Here is a 13,544-nt window from a genome sequence, read left to right as displayed (position 1 = left end):
AAATGTTGCTGTTAATCATTCATGTGTTTTATATTCTATACCAGTGGTCCTCAACCTTTTTTGGGCCACAGACCAGATTATGTCCGACAATATTTTCATGGGCCGGCCTTTAAGGTGTCGCGGATAAATACAACTCTCATGGTCCGAGTGAGTGCAGGGTTTTTCCACTCTGCTGGGCTCCACCTTCAGGCAGAGACTCCAATCAGCCTTCGCACCTGACTGCAATCAAGTCATTTAAGACCAGCACTCACAACAGACCTCTGCTAGATCTTCAGCTAACTCGCGTTAGTGCTAGGCCGCCAAGCTCTTGTGAGATCCCTTAACTCTGCATTTCTACTCACAGTGTTTTCTCTGTGTCATAGTACATGCCTGGCCGTCACCTTTCACAAGCTGGAATAATACACATCTCAGTCTGGATGCTAGTTTTCACCTATCAGGTTGCGCTCCCTTCATCGTGGCCCTTCACCCGCCTGCCTCCCTGCCAGGGCCGTTGCTCCAAGTATATTCTGGACTCTCTCTCTACCACTCCTCACCCAGACCACCTGGACACCCTTCTCGCACGACGCCTTCCCCTGCAATGCGTAAGCCATAAGCATCATAGTTTGATCAACTAGCTGTGATTCACTAGACTGCAACTGACTGCCTGTCTCCTCTCATTATATTGACTCTGTGTACCTTTGAGTCCACACACACAGCCTGGCCCTCTCGTATGGTGTTATTTTTGTGCCACTATTCTGAGCGCACGTAAAAAAGATGTTGCATTTTGAGGAGAAATTTATTTTGAGCGAAGAAACGCTAAATTTGAGTGAACAAAATTCATTGCTGCATGCAAAAATTTATTTTAGTGTTTGCTATTATCCATACACACACACACAATAGCAGCCCCTTTCGCTCAGTTTTTGCATTTGCGCTTGCTCGCAATGTGTTGCTTGCGCTCTCAACATTTCTCCCCGTGCGCGCTCAACTCTTTCTGTACACCGTTATATTTGTGCCACAAAACCAGCCAATCACAGACTTGGATGCTGTCAAGAGATTTATTCTAAATGACACTTCTTCAGCTGAGAGTCTAAGAGTGAAGACACACACACAGTAGGTTTTGACTTGCAAGGGCGTTTACAGAGCGCTCACATCAGAGGGGGCCCTGTGAAGTGCGCGCTCTGTTGTTGCACTTGTCTTTATTTATACACAAGAGAAATTAATACATTCGTTCAGTGACGTGAGCGTGTGTGTGTGTGTGTGTGTGTGTGTGCTTGTTCAACTTCTTACTATCGCTGTGGGAAGATTCAGATAGAAATATCAGAACACGTTTTATAAAGAACAATCAGTTCTAAGCAAGGAAAAGGTCATCATGCAGTATTCTATCACAGTTAAACTTATATCATTAAAAGCTTATACTGACTACTAAGTACAATTTTCCCTTAACAGACGCAAAAAAATCTGATTGGCTGTTTTGGTCTCCAATCAGCTCGAAATGACGAAATGCAATATCCCAGAATGCATTTCGTCCAAAACTCAAACGAGGCAGTGGTGGAGGAACACAAAGTGGCAGAGTTTGAAATATTACTCTTTCTGGGTCACAAAATAAACTTTTAAGATATTTTCATGCGAGAATGGTGCTGTGTAAACTTCAAATATCTGCTCGATTGATCAAGACATCACATATTTGCATAAGTGCTCTAACGTTTTCCCCCAGGTTTTTGGACAAAGTTTGTGTTCTCCATTCTTTAAACACCGGTTCAAGCACTGTTTAAGCACCGGCATCGTTTCAAAAGTACCGGTTTGGCACCGGTATCGGATAAAACCTAAACGATACCCATCCCTAGTTGTGACTGGTCATAATGTATGCTGCCAACACCTTTCATTTGGAAAACTCAGGGTTCTGAGTTTCCCAAATCTTCAAGCTGGTATCCACCTTCATGTGAATACTTTGCCTGTTTGCCAATAAATAATAAATTATAATAAATAATAATAAAATATTATTATATATATTAATAAATAATATATTTTTGGGGAAATGTTAACAATAACCTGCAACATACCGAGTGAGCATTTTGAAATGATTTAATAAACATATTGCAATATGGAGAGACCCACTCCAGCCAAACACTAGGGTGATCTCTGAATTGTGGACACCGCCCTTACATCTTATATACGCAAACAAAGACACTCTTAAACAAAGAACATTCCACAGCAGATCAATTATAAACAAATCCTTTTCAGTCCAAGGAAAACTCCAACCAAACGTCACCCCCTTACAACAGGATGCGCAGAGCCCTCAAGAGGAAAATTAGTCTGCTGTAAAGGTACAATAAAACTTGGGCCCCACTTGTGATCACATTCCACATGCATACAAACTGGTGACAGGAGTGCTCTTACTATACTAGAGTGATATGGTTAAAATACGTGATTAATACATGAGAAAAGCAATCTGCCACCACATAATAAAAAAAATAAAAATACATTCAGATGCTGAAAAAAAATGGGAAACCTGACTACATGCACCCTTCCTATGGTTTTCTCATATCAGCTTATCAGTCGTGGGCAGGGCTGGACTGATAATCTGCCATACTGGCATCGTCCCACCAGGCAGATGGTGGGACAATGCACATTTGGGCCAAAGGGTCTGCTACAGGGCTGAAGCTCAAATAGTGTCTTCCTGGGATGTCGGTTAGAACACATACCACCTGTCAAATGCAGTCTGAGAATTTATTTATTTGTACAGCACCATGACAGCAGTAGGAATCACAATGTGGGAATATGTTCTGAAAGTAAATGAACAAGGAAATAGCATGTACATTAACAACATACAATGTAGAGCATTTATAGAGTGACTATAATAACTCAGTGAGTGTCAGTAATTTTAATGTGGTTGTGTTAGTAATACAGCGAGTGCTGATGCAACAGTTTTGAGATGCATTTGTAGATATTGTGTGTTTAACCGTCTTTATGGTGCTAGCTTACAGTTACGGTGTAAAGGTTAGCTTTATGTTGTAATAAAATGGTTACAATTTAAACAGTGTAAGGACAGAAATATTAGCTTCTGTCATGACTAAGTAAGTTGCTAGTTAATTAAGTTACGTAAAGATGGCCACTAGTTTTACACGTAATATAAACATAACATGCATGCCATAAGAACGTTAAACAAAGTTTATGGCATCAAAACAGTTAAATTCTGTACAAAGTCTACATTAACACAAATAAGCCTCAGTTTAATTTTGTAAAGTCCCTCGCATTGCATTCATAATTCAAGTTCACTGACTATCCTGCAGTGCTGTATTCCCGTTTCATCCGCTTTAATAAAGTGTCCTGTGTTACAGTAACAGTGAGTTGTGGATTCACTTAACGAATGCCAAAGTTGGGCTTTAATCTGCCTTAGACTTACTGACCTTCTTTGGATCATCATCACAATAGTCCTAAGGCCACTGACAAAACATACAAGTATAAATAAATACAATCTATAGAAAGAGAAACATGCTTGATATGTTTTTTATTAAGTTACACACAAATAGCATTCTCTGCCAAAAGGCTCAGAAGACACAACTATGTAGAAACAGACCAGAACCAAACAAGCAATGTGTACAAGCAGGTGGCAAAGACAAGTTTGTGAAGTATTTGTACAACAAATGCCTCCACAACAGCTTCAGTGTTTCCTGGAATTGATCATCTATCTTTTATGTCAGTCAAATTTCCCCCAGATAGTCTTGGTTGAGATCTGGTGACTGTGAAAGCCATGGTATATGATCACACCATCTATTCAGTGACCCCTCTTCAAATACTTATTCACAGGACAAAGATAATCTCTCATAGCAACTTTACACTGATTTTACGACTCTTTTCCCTTTGACAAGTGGACCCTAACATGGCAGCAAAGTGCAACAACGTCTCTCCGTGTAGGGGTCAAGAGTTCAGGGTATGCCTTTAATTTCATGCCTGTCTGTAAATGACAGTGTAATGGTATAAATAATCCTTCACATTTTAACAGTATAAAAGTAAAACAATTACATCGTCTCATCGGGGAAACCTAAAAGACTCCTCTTATGGCTAGTCTTTGCACATCATAATAACACAGAGGAAAAGAAAGCAATTCATTATCAATTGCTGTTAATTTCAGGGGATTTTCCAACCTGTTTTGGTTCAAAAGAGCCAAAGGAAAATCCTCATCGATGTTGGAGTAAAAACTATTATTTTTATTTATACTTACTATACTATTTATTTATACTTTTATTGTTTGTACACTGATAATGCTTACTGTCGTGTCATTGTACACCAGTAAAAATAAATAAATAACACATTGGGATCATGCTGAAGACCGCAGAACGCAGCCGAGGCATCAGGTGGGATAAAGGAGCTGGAAACATCACCTGATAGAGGAAAAAAAGACAACAGACAGAATGGAAAAAAAGAAGTGTCCTTCATTGCACATTTTTGATCAATGAGAAGTCCCCTTTTTTCCCCTTCTTCCACTCTAGACTTTTGACCAATCACTGATCAGGACGAATTGCACTACTGTATGGTCCATCCCCGTGCCTGGAGCATGCTCAGAAGGTTGGTTTTTCATAGTTCAATAGTTCATCTATCAAGACCAGAAAGCTCAGTAAGCATACTCCAGATGATACTATAGACAATACCTCAATCATATCCTGTTCACACTGCTGTAATCTGCCATGGTATATACAACCTAACTTTGCATAGTGATAAATAAATTAATCTTAAATCAATAAGTTTTCTATCTGTCTTTTTGTGCAAAGACCACTTACACTTATATACACAGCCATTTTTTCTTTCTTCTTTTGGTCTTTCATTTTTTTTTTAATTGAATGTATGCTTTATATTTTATGATAAAACCCTAAACAACACAAAGAAAACCCCAACAATCATAAGACTTCCTACAAGTCCCTATGAGCAAGCACTTGGGTGACAGGAACAAGGAAAAACTGCCTTTTAACAGGAAGAAACCTCCAGCAGAACCAGGCTCAGGAGCCAGTTGCGTTTGGGGAGAGGGAGATAAGACAAATAACATGCTGTGGAAGAGACTCAGAGATTAACAATAACTCATAATGAAATGCAGAGAGGTGTAGAAACACATAGTGAGAGTAAAATGAGTGAGAGAAGGAAAATCATTCAATGCATCATGGGAATCCCCCATCAGCCTAGACCTATTGCAGCATAACTAAGGGAGGCTTCAAGGTCACCTGATCCAGTCCTAACTATATGAAACTTTTAAGCCTAATCTTAAAAAGTAGAGATAGTGTCTCTCTCCCAGATCCAAACTGGAAGCTGGTTCCACAGAAGAGGGGCCTGAAAGCTGAATGCTCTGCCTCCCATTTCACTTTTAAATACTCTAGGAAACAGAAGTAAGTCTGAGAGCAAGTGCTGTAATGGGGTGATACAGTACTATAAGGTTTTTAATAAAATATGGGGCCTGATTATTTGATGAGAAGGACTCTTACTGCAGCATTTTGGATCAACTGAAGACTTTTCAGCTGTTTTTAGGACAACTTGATAATAATGAAACTAGTTTCTCAGACTCACTCTGCTACAGGATGTTTCTAATTTTAGAGATATTGCCCAAATGTAAGACAGCAGTCCTACACATTTGCATACATAAGACCTTTGAAGAAGGGTGTGGATGTGAGTGTATTTCCCACTGACTATGTGTTTGAATAGGTGTAGATTTCAATTCAATTCAATTTCATTTATATAGCGCCAAATCACAACAAAAGTCACCTGAAGGCACTTTCCATGTACAGTGTTGTTGGTACTTAGATAAGATTAAGACAATTCATTAAACTTATTATGTTGAGTGTATTTAGTTACCTTAGGTTAAACCAACATTATTATTCTATTTTGGAAATAATATATGTCTGATAAACCGCAATTTAACCTGTTTGCAATAAATGTTTTTGTCTTGTTCATTTTATGTTATACTTGAAATACTTGTACAGCCTGTCTGCAGCAAAGTTACCCAGGCTTAAAGCTGATGTTACCCTAATCTCCAAATCCTGATTCATGGTACAGACCTCTGCTCTGAGCTCTAGCATGTTTTGGTTGGTTTTGTTTGCTTAGCTGTTTTGGTGTTGGCCCTCCCTAAAATATTTTTGAACTTCATGAGCTGTCTCTAAAAATAAATTCAAATGCTGACAACACTGGTACATGAACACAAACACCCTTCCTGTGGTTTTGCCTTATCAGCTTCAGTTATATGTGAAAAGTTCTTTACAGCTCATAGAACGCACTTTTTAGAATGTGAAAATGTTTGAACTTAGATAACTTTTTTATTTTTTTACATAAAACATATTTTTATATATTACCTTAGTTTTTGTTCTGTGTGATTTTTAATTTAATAAAATGTTACTTTCTCTCATCTAATAGCACTCATCGTGAGCATTAATGCCATTGTATTTGGGGGCTTTTAACGATTTCTTTGAACTGCTCTTTTTCCCTGCATCAAAATGACGACCTTTCCAGGGTGTACCACACCTCTCACTCTGTGAGACATTAATAGGCCTTGTCAAGTTAAAATACTTTGTATAACCTTCAGAACCAGTTATTACAGATGTGAGTGTGTATATATCAAATCAAATTAAAAAAAAATGTTGTTATATACACAATCATACATAGGGATGGGTACCGGTATCCGGTGCCATGATCTGACATAAACGGTAGTAACCAGACCGAAAAGCAGCGCACATTTCGGTGCTTTATTTCAGTGCTATTTTCCCTGAGATGTCATACACTTTGAATTCTAGCCAATCATTTTATGTTTCCGAGCATAGTAGCAGTAGGCGGGGCCAGGTACGTACGTTCTTTTAGAGCAGAGCTACAGATTAAAAATGCCCAAGGCGAAGCGGTCAAAAGTCTGGCTGTACTTCACAGCAAAAGATGCAAACTCAGCAGCCTGCAACAAGTGCTTTAAGCTGATACTGTGATACTGTCAAAGGAGGTAACACCTCAAATCTGATGAAACACCTGGCGACGCATAGCGCTTTAATTAAAAGCCGAGAAATGCACCGTATTTGATAGCTTGCTGCGAGACCTCACACCGTGCACATCTACTGCGGGTGTGGTGCCTGTTATCGGACCCGGAGTTAGCAACATCCCCCAAGAACCCGAAGAGTAGAGTCCTGGCCCCTAGCCCTGTCAGTGTAGCAGAAATGATGACGGATGATGATGGCAGCAGCAGCCGTTCTCCTCTGCGTGAGTAGCTTAATGTTGTACATGTGTAATTTATGTTGAGTAGGCTAACCACGTTATTACATTAATGCATGTAAGGTGAACTAGCAAACACCGTCATAGTTATATGCGGCTATCTTCTTGTTTGATGGCAGATACTCCCGTCACCCTGGCCAAAAAGGCTAAAATGACCAAAGAAAAAGTGGGAAACAGCTAAACATGAGAGGTTTTTGGACAAAGTTTGTGTTTTTTCCATTGTTTAAGCACTGCTTCCAGCCAAGAGTGATACCATATATGTCCTATAGCTGCAGAAAAGGCTAACATTGTTATCTTTTTACAAAAAAACAGCTAGAAATGAGAGGTTTTAGGTCAAGTTTGTGTTTTCCATTCTTTAAGCACTGGTTCGAGCACCGTTTAAGCACCGGCACCGTTTCAAAAGTACCGGTTTGGTACTGGTATCGGATAAAACCTAAACGATACCCATCCCTAGTCATACACAATATGACATGCAGTGAAATGCTTATAGCTGTGCAACTGCCGACCAGATAAAAGAATAAAACTAAATTTAAAAGTCAAGTATAAAAGTTAAAAATCAAAATTAAAAAGATGTGCAAATCAGCAGTGTGCAGACTGACAGTGAATAGTTATGAGTTATGAGGTTACTGAACTACATTATTGTTGTTGTTGTTATTAAGTGCTTGTGCAATGATGTGTAGAGATATGTAGACATGTATATTTCAGTTTGTATGTAAACTCTGGCCCTGTGCAGACTGAATAAAGTCTAAAATAAATTCAAACTTGTGACCCAATTGTTGTTTGTTTGTTTTTTAACAGCGTGTGCTGTACAATCATTGCACCCAGGAAAAAGAACAGTTCAAAGAAATTGCTAAAAACCCACAAATTACCACAAGTTTCACATCCATGATGATTGTGTGTAAACTTATCATGTAAATTATTTTGATGAAGAAGTTTAGTTTGCATTTTGTATCTGGTGTTTGTAAAACCAATATCGCTTCACTTGTTTATGATGTTCCCACCCAGTCTGACATCACCCCTAAACACACACACACGCACACACACACACACACACACACAGTAACAGTTCCTTTAAATTTCAGACCTGAGCTGATCAGCTTCACTTTTAGATGACACCAGCTGAACATCATGTTTTGCTGTTGCATATTTTTGGCTGTTTCTTTGCTGCATTCTCTGTGTCACTTCCATGTGTCAGGCTACGGTAAGTTCTCACACATGTGGAGTTTTGTTACTGTGTTTATAAATGGCAGTTCTATTTTTTGTAATGATCTTATATACAGTACATTATATTAATTGATTAAATTATGTGATTTTTACATGTATTGTTTCACAATATATATATTTTTATTGTAATTTTCTTAATTTACTTTTATCAGTATTGTGCCTTATTTTTCTTGTAATAGTTATCATCTATATCCTTTTAAGGTTCAGACAGTGCATAACATATCAGGTCATATACTGTAAGTATATATTACTGTATTAACCACTTTCTTAGCTAATGGAGCAAAGCCTGAGAGCTACATCAGGCAGGCTCTTTATCATGTATCAATTTTGTTGGTTTATTTAACGTTCACATGTCATGGTTTGAGAGTTTTGAGTTTTACTATTGATTTATGATGCTTTGCGTTATCAGGATATTTAGGTTTCAGCATTGCTCCCCTAATGCTTTGTGTTATTTTGTGTTCATGTTTCCTTCCATTACATCGTGAACATGTTTTAAGTTCAATTGTATTCAGTTTTGTCTTGAATTCAGTTCTTTTATGCTGTTGAGTTTATGTTTGTCTGTATTTTTTGGTCTCTGTCTCTTTCCTGTGTCTCCTGTGACAGTCTGTCATGTCCTCTGTGTGTGTTTCCCCAGTCGTGTCTGTGTTTGGTCTCGCTCCCTCCATGTCTCGTCTCCCGTAACTGTTTCCATGTTTCCCTCTTTGTGTGTCCTTCCTTTGTCTCCACAGTCTGTCTTGTGTCCATGTGCGTTCTGTCCTCCCGACCCCTATGTCAGGCGCGTGTCTTAGTCTGCATCTTAGTGTGTTTCCTGTTTTATTCTGACACTCTCTGGTCCCGTGTTCAGTGTGTTTAGTTTTGCTTCCCCTGTGTTGTTATGTCTATTCGTCCCAGCTGTTCCTGTCAGGGTTCCTGGGTCGGTGACCCAGTGTTTTCAGTTTTGTCACGTTTAGGTTATGTTTACATTATGTTGCCACATCTATGTTCTCACTTCCTGTTTTTCCTGTGTCAGCTCGTCTCTTGTGTTATTGGCCAGATTATGTTCAGCTGTGTACTCACCGGTCTCTCATTATCATCCTCATCAGTCTGTGTATTTAAGTCCTCTGTTTCCACTCGTTCACTGTCGTGTCATTGAGGTTATGTTGTCGTTTCCGCCTGTGTTCAGTTCAACCAGCCATTCAGTTCAGCCAGCCATTCAGTCTTTCAGTCAGTCAGTCCTTTCGTTCCTGCCCTGTTCATCCACGCTTCATAATAAACCATCTTCAGTTCTCCACTATCCATGAGTCCTGCGTTTGGGTCACTTCCTCGCCTCCACACGACACAAAACCTGACAGAATGACACGACCCGCTTTTGACCCAGCGGACTCGGACCTTTTTGAGCGGCAGGAGGCAGCGCTCTCCATTTGGGCGGGGGAGCTCAAGGAGAAACAGCGGCTCTTCGCGGAGCGAGAGCACATCTTCGAGGGAACTCGCCTGGCTCTGGGTGGGCCTCGGAGACGCCGCGTCCTCCCACCTGCTGCCCACCTGCACCGGAGCATCTGCCGCGGAGAGTGGGCGTTTCGTGCCGCGCTTCAGCGGCTCCCTCCCTCGCGGGTCCGCTCCTTGCTCACACGCCATCTACCTCATTCACCGGACCTTCAACCTCGCCCCGGCACAGCGGCTCCGCCTCCCACCTCGGCTCAACAGAGGCTACCGCGCCAAAGGCTTCGCTGTTTACCCCGACCGCTTCCTCTTCACGGAGAAAGCGGCGCACACGCCGCCCTAAAATGGACTGTTTTCCACCCTCCTCATTTGATCCTCCACTTAAAACTAATAATATACTCATCTCCGATCCGTGGGGTGCTTCCCTCCTGGAGGATGATGTGGACTGGGAAGAACTTTTCTGCTCTGCTCCCTCTGAGCTGGGATTCATTAAGGACAATACCCGCACTTCAACACCCCCGAAGACTGTTCAACTAAAGACTGTAAATGGTGATGGCAGAAAGGCCAGTGCCATCTCTGATAAATCTGTTACAGTCCCTGTGTACAGGGAGTGCAGAATTATTAGGCAAGTTGTATTTTTGGGGAATAATTTTATTATTGAACAACAACCATGTTCTCAATGAACCCAAAAAACTCATTAATATCAAAGCTGAATGTTTTTGGAAGTAGTTTTTAGTTTGTTTTTAGTTTTAGCTATTTTAGGGGGATATCTGTGTGTGCAGGTGACTATTACTGTGCATAATTATTAGGCAATTTAACAAAAAACAAATTATACCCATTTCAATTATTTATTTTTACCAGTGAAACCAATATAACATCTCCACATTCACAAATATACATTTCTGACATTCAAAAACAAAACAAAAACAAATCAGCGACCAATATAGCCACCTTTCTTTGCAAGGACACTCAAAAGCCTGCCATCCATGGATTCTGTCAGTGTTTTGATCTGTTCACCATCAACATTGCGTGCAGCAGCAACCACAGCCTCCCAGACACTGTTCAGAGAGGTGTACTGTTTTCCCTCCTTGTAAATCTCACATTTGATGATGGACCACAGGTTCTCAATGGGGTTCAGATCAGGTGAACAAGGAGGCCATGTCATTAGCTTTTCTTCTTTTATACCCTTTCTTGCCAGCCACGCTGTGGAGTACTTGGACGCGTGTGATGGAGCATTGTCCTGCATGAAAATCATGTTTTTCTTGAAGGATGCAGACTTCTTCCTGTACCACTGCTTGAAGAAGGTGTCTTCCAGAAACTGGCAGTAGGACTGGGAGTTGAGCTTGACTCCATCCTCAACCCGAAAAGGCCCACAAGCTCATCTTTGATGATTCCAGCCCAAACCAGTACTCCACCTCCACCTTGCTGGCGTCTGAGTCGGACTGGAGCTCTCTGCCCTTTACCAATCCAGCCACGGGCCCATCCATCTGGCCCATCAAGACTCACTCTCATTTCATCAGTCCATAAAACCTTAGAAAAATCAGTCTTGAGATATTTCTTGGCCCAGTCTTGACGTTTCAGCTTGTGTGTCTTGTTCAGTGGTGGTCGTCTTTCAGCCTTTCTTACCTTGGCCATGTCTCTGAGTATTGCACACCTTGTGCTTTTGGGCACTCCAGTGATGTTGCAGCTCTGAAATATGGCCAAACTGGTGGCAAGTGGCATCTTGGCAGCTGCACGCTTGACTTTTCTCAGTTCATGGGCAGTTATTTTGCGCCTTGGTTTTTCCACACGCTTCTTGCGACCCTGTTGACTATTTTGAATGAAACGCTTGATTGTTCGATGATCACGCTTCAGAAGCTTTGCAATTTTAAGACTGCTGCATCCCTCTGCAAGATATCTCACTATTTTTGACTTTTCTGAGCCTGTCAAGTCCTTCTTTTGACCCATTATGCCAAAGGAAAGGAAGTTGCCTAATAATTATGCACACCTGATATAGGGTGTTGATGTCATTAGACCACACCCCTTCTCATTACAGAGATGCACATCACCTAATATGCTTAATTGGTAGTAGGCTTTCGAGCCTATACAGCTTGGAGTAAGACAACATGCATGAAGAGGATGATGTGGACAAAATACTCATTTGCCTAATAATTCTGCACTCCCTGTATGCAAACCCTAGGCCTGCTCACTCTAGGACTGTTTTATCTGAGCCTGCTCCTTCGTCCACCTGTCAGCCTGTTCCAGTTTCATCAGCTCAGGCCACTGTTGGAAATACCCAGTCACCTAAACCTGTCAGTATCGCTCACCCACTCGTTATTTCTACTCCTATCAGTCAGCCTACACCCACACCAGTGCCAGCTCCCAGGAGGAGGGCAGCTGTGACCCAGTCTACCTCCACACCCGCTCCTGTTTCTCGGGTGGGGGTGACTGGTGTCCAGCCACCCACACCCGCTCCTGTTTCTCGGGTGGGGGTGACTGGTGTCCAGCCACCTCCCGTGCCTGTCCCAGCGCCCAGGCTGAGGGCAGCCAGAACTCAGCCTGACCTCCCTAAAGGCTCAGAAGAGTTAGCCTCTCCACCCGTCAGTCCACCACTTCATCCACCTCCTGATCCAGCCTTTCACGCCCTTGCACTATCCCTGGTTAGGCTAGCTGAGGTTTCCCCTGCTCAGGCACCAGCTTTACTAGCCCAGACTGTAGCTTTATCTCCGTCACTAGCTCAGTCTGTAGCTCAGCCGTTAGCCACACCAACCTCAGCTCCGTCGTCAGCCTCACCCACCTCTGTTCGTCCCTTAGCACCCCCACTCCAGTCAGTTCACTCGCCTGCTGTTCAGCCTCCACTCCAGTCAGTTCACTCGCCTGCTGTTCAGCCTCCACTCCAGTCAGTCCAGCCCGCTCCACTCCAGTCAGTCCAGCCCGCTCCAGCCCAGTCAGTCCAGCCCGCTCCACTCCAGTCAGTCCAGCCCAGTCAGTCCAGCCCGCTCCAGCCCAGTCTCCCGTTCCTCAGGCCCCTGTAGCTCAGTCTCCTGTTCCTCAGGCCCCTATAGCTCAGTCTCCTGTCCTCCAGTCTTGTCCTCTCCAGCCTGTCCAGTCTGTCATCCAGTCGCCCGTCCTCCAGCCTGTCCAGCCAGTTCAGTCTGCCATCCAGCATCCTGTAGTTCAGTCACCCGTTCTCTCACCGTCTGTAGTCCAGTCTTCTGTAGTCCAGTCTTCTGTAGTCCAGTCACTCATTCACCATCCATTTCAGTTCCCGGACCCGAAGCCACAGCATCCGGAGCCAGCTGTGAGCTCTCCCGCTACCTTCCTCGCGGCCGCCCACCGGATAACCTCCAGTGTCACAGCCGGCCACGTGGCCGCCCGCCCAAACTGTCTCGTCTCAGCCACCAGCCACTTGGCCGTCCGCCTGAACTGTCTCTCTTTGGACTCCGTCCCTCCATCCTGGGCCCCTCCGCCCGCCCTGTTCTGGTGTTTTTTCTCTTTCGGCCGTTGGGTGCCGGCCTTTGAAGGGGGGGTACTGTCAGGGTTCCTGGGTCGGTGACCCAGTGTTTTCAGTTTTGTCACGTTTAGGTTATGTTTACATTATGTTGCCACATCTATGTTCTCACTTCCTGTTTTTCCTGTATCAGCTCGTCTCTTGTGTTATTGGCCAGATTATGTTCAGCTGTGTACTCACCGGTCTCTCATTATCATCCTCA

At 42.6% G+C, this 13,544-nt stretch overlaps 1 protein-coding gene across 1 annotated transcript in view; it reads left to right on the top strand.

Moving 5' to 3' along the window:
- LOC102077980 (intercellular adhesion molecule 1) overlaps positions 1-13,544 on the top strand; it is a 56,972-nt gene that overhangs the window by 37,451 nt on the left and 5,977 nt on the right. The window lies entirely within an intron of this gene.

The sequence above is a fragment of the Oreochromis niloticus genome, linkage group LG6 (genome assembly GCF_001858045.2).
Source record: "Oreochromis niloticus isolate F11D_XX linkage group LG6, O_niloticus_UMD_NMBU, whole genome shotgun sequence".
NCBI classification, from domain to species: Eukaryota; Metazoa; Chordata; class Actinopteri; order Cichliformes; family Cichlidae; genus Oreochromis; species Oreochromis niloticus.
Note: the sequence above shows the minus strand (reverse complement) of the source record. Positions and strands in the feature narration are given on the sequence as shown.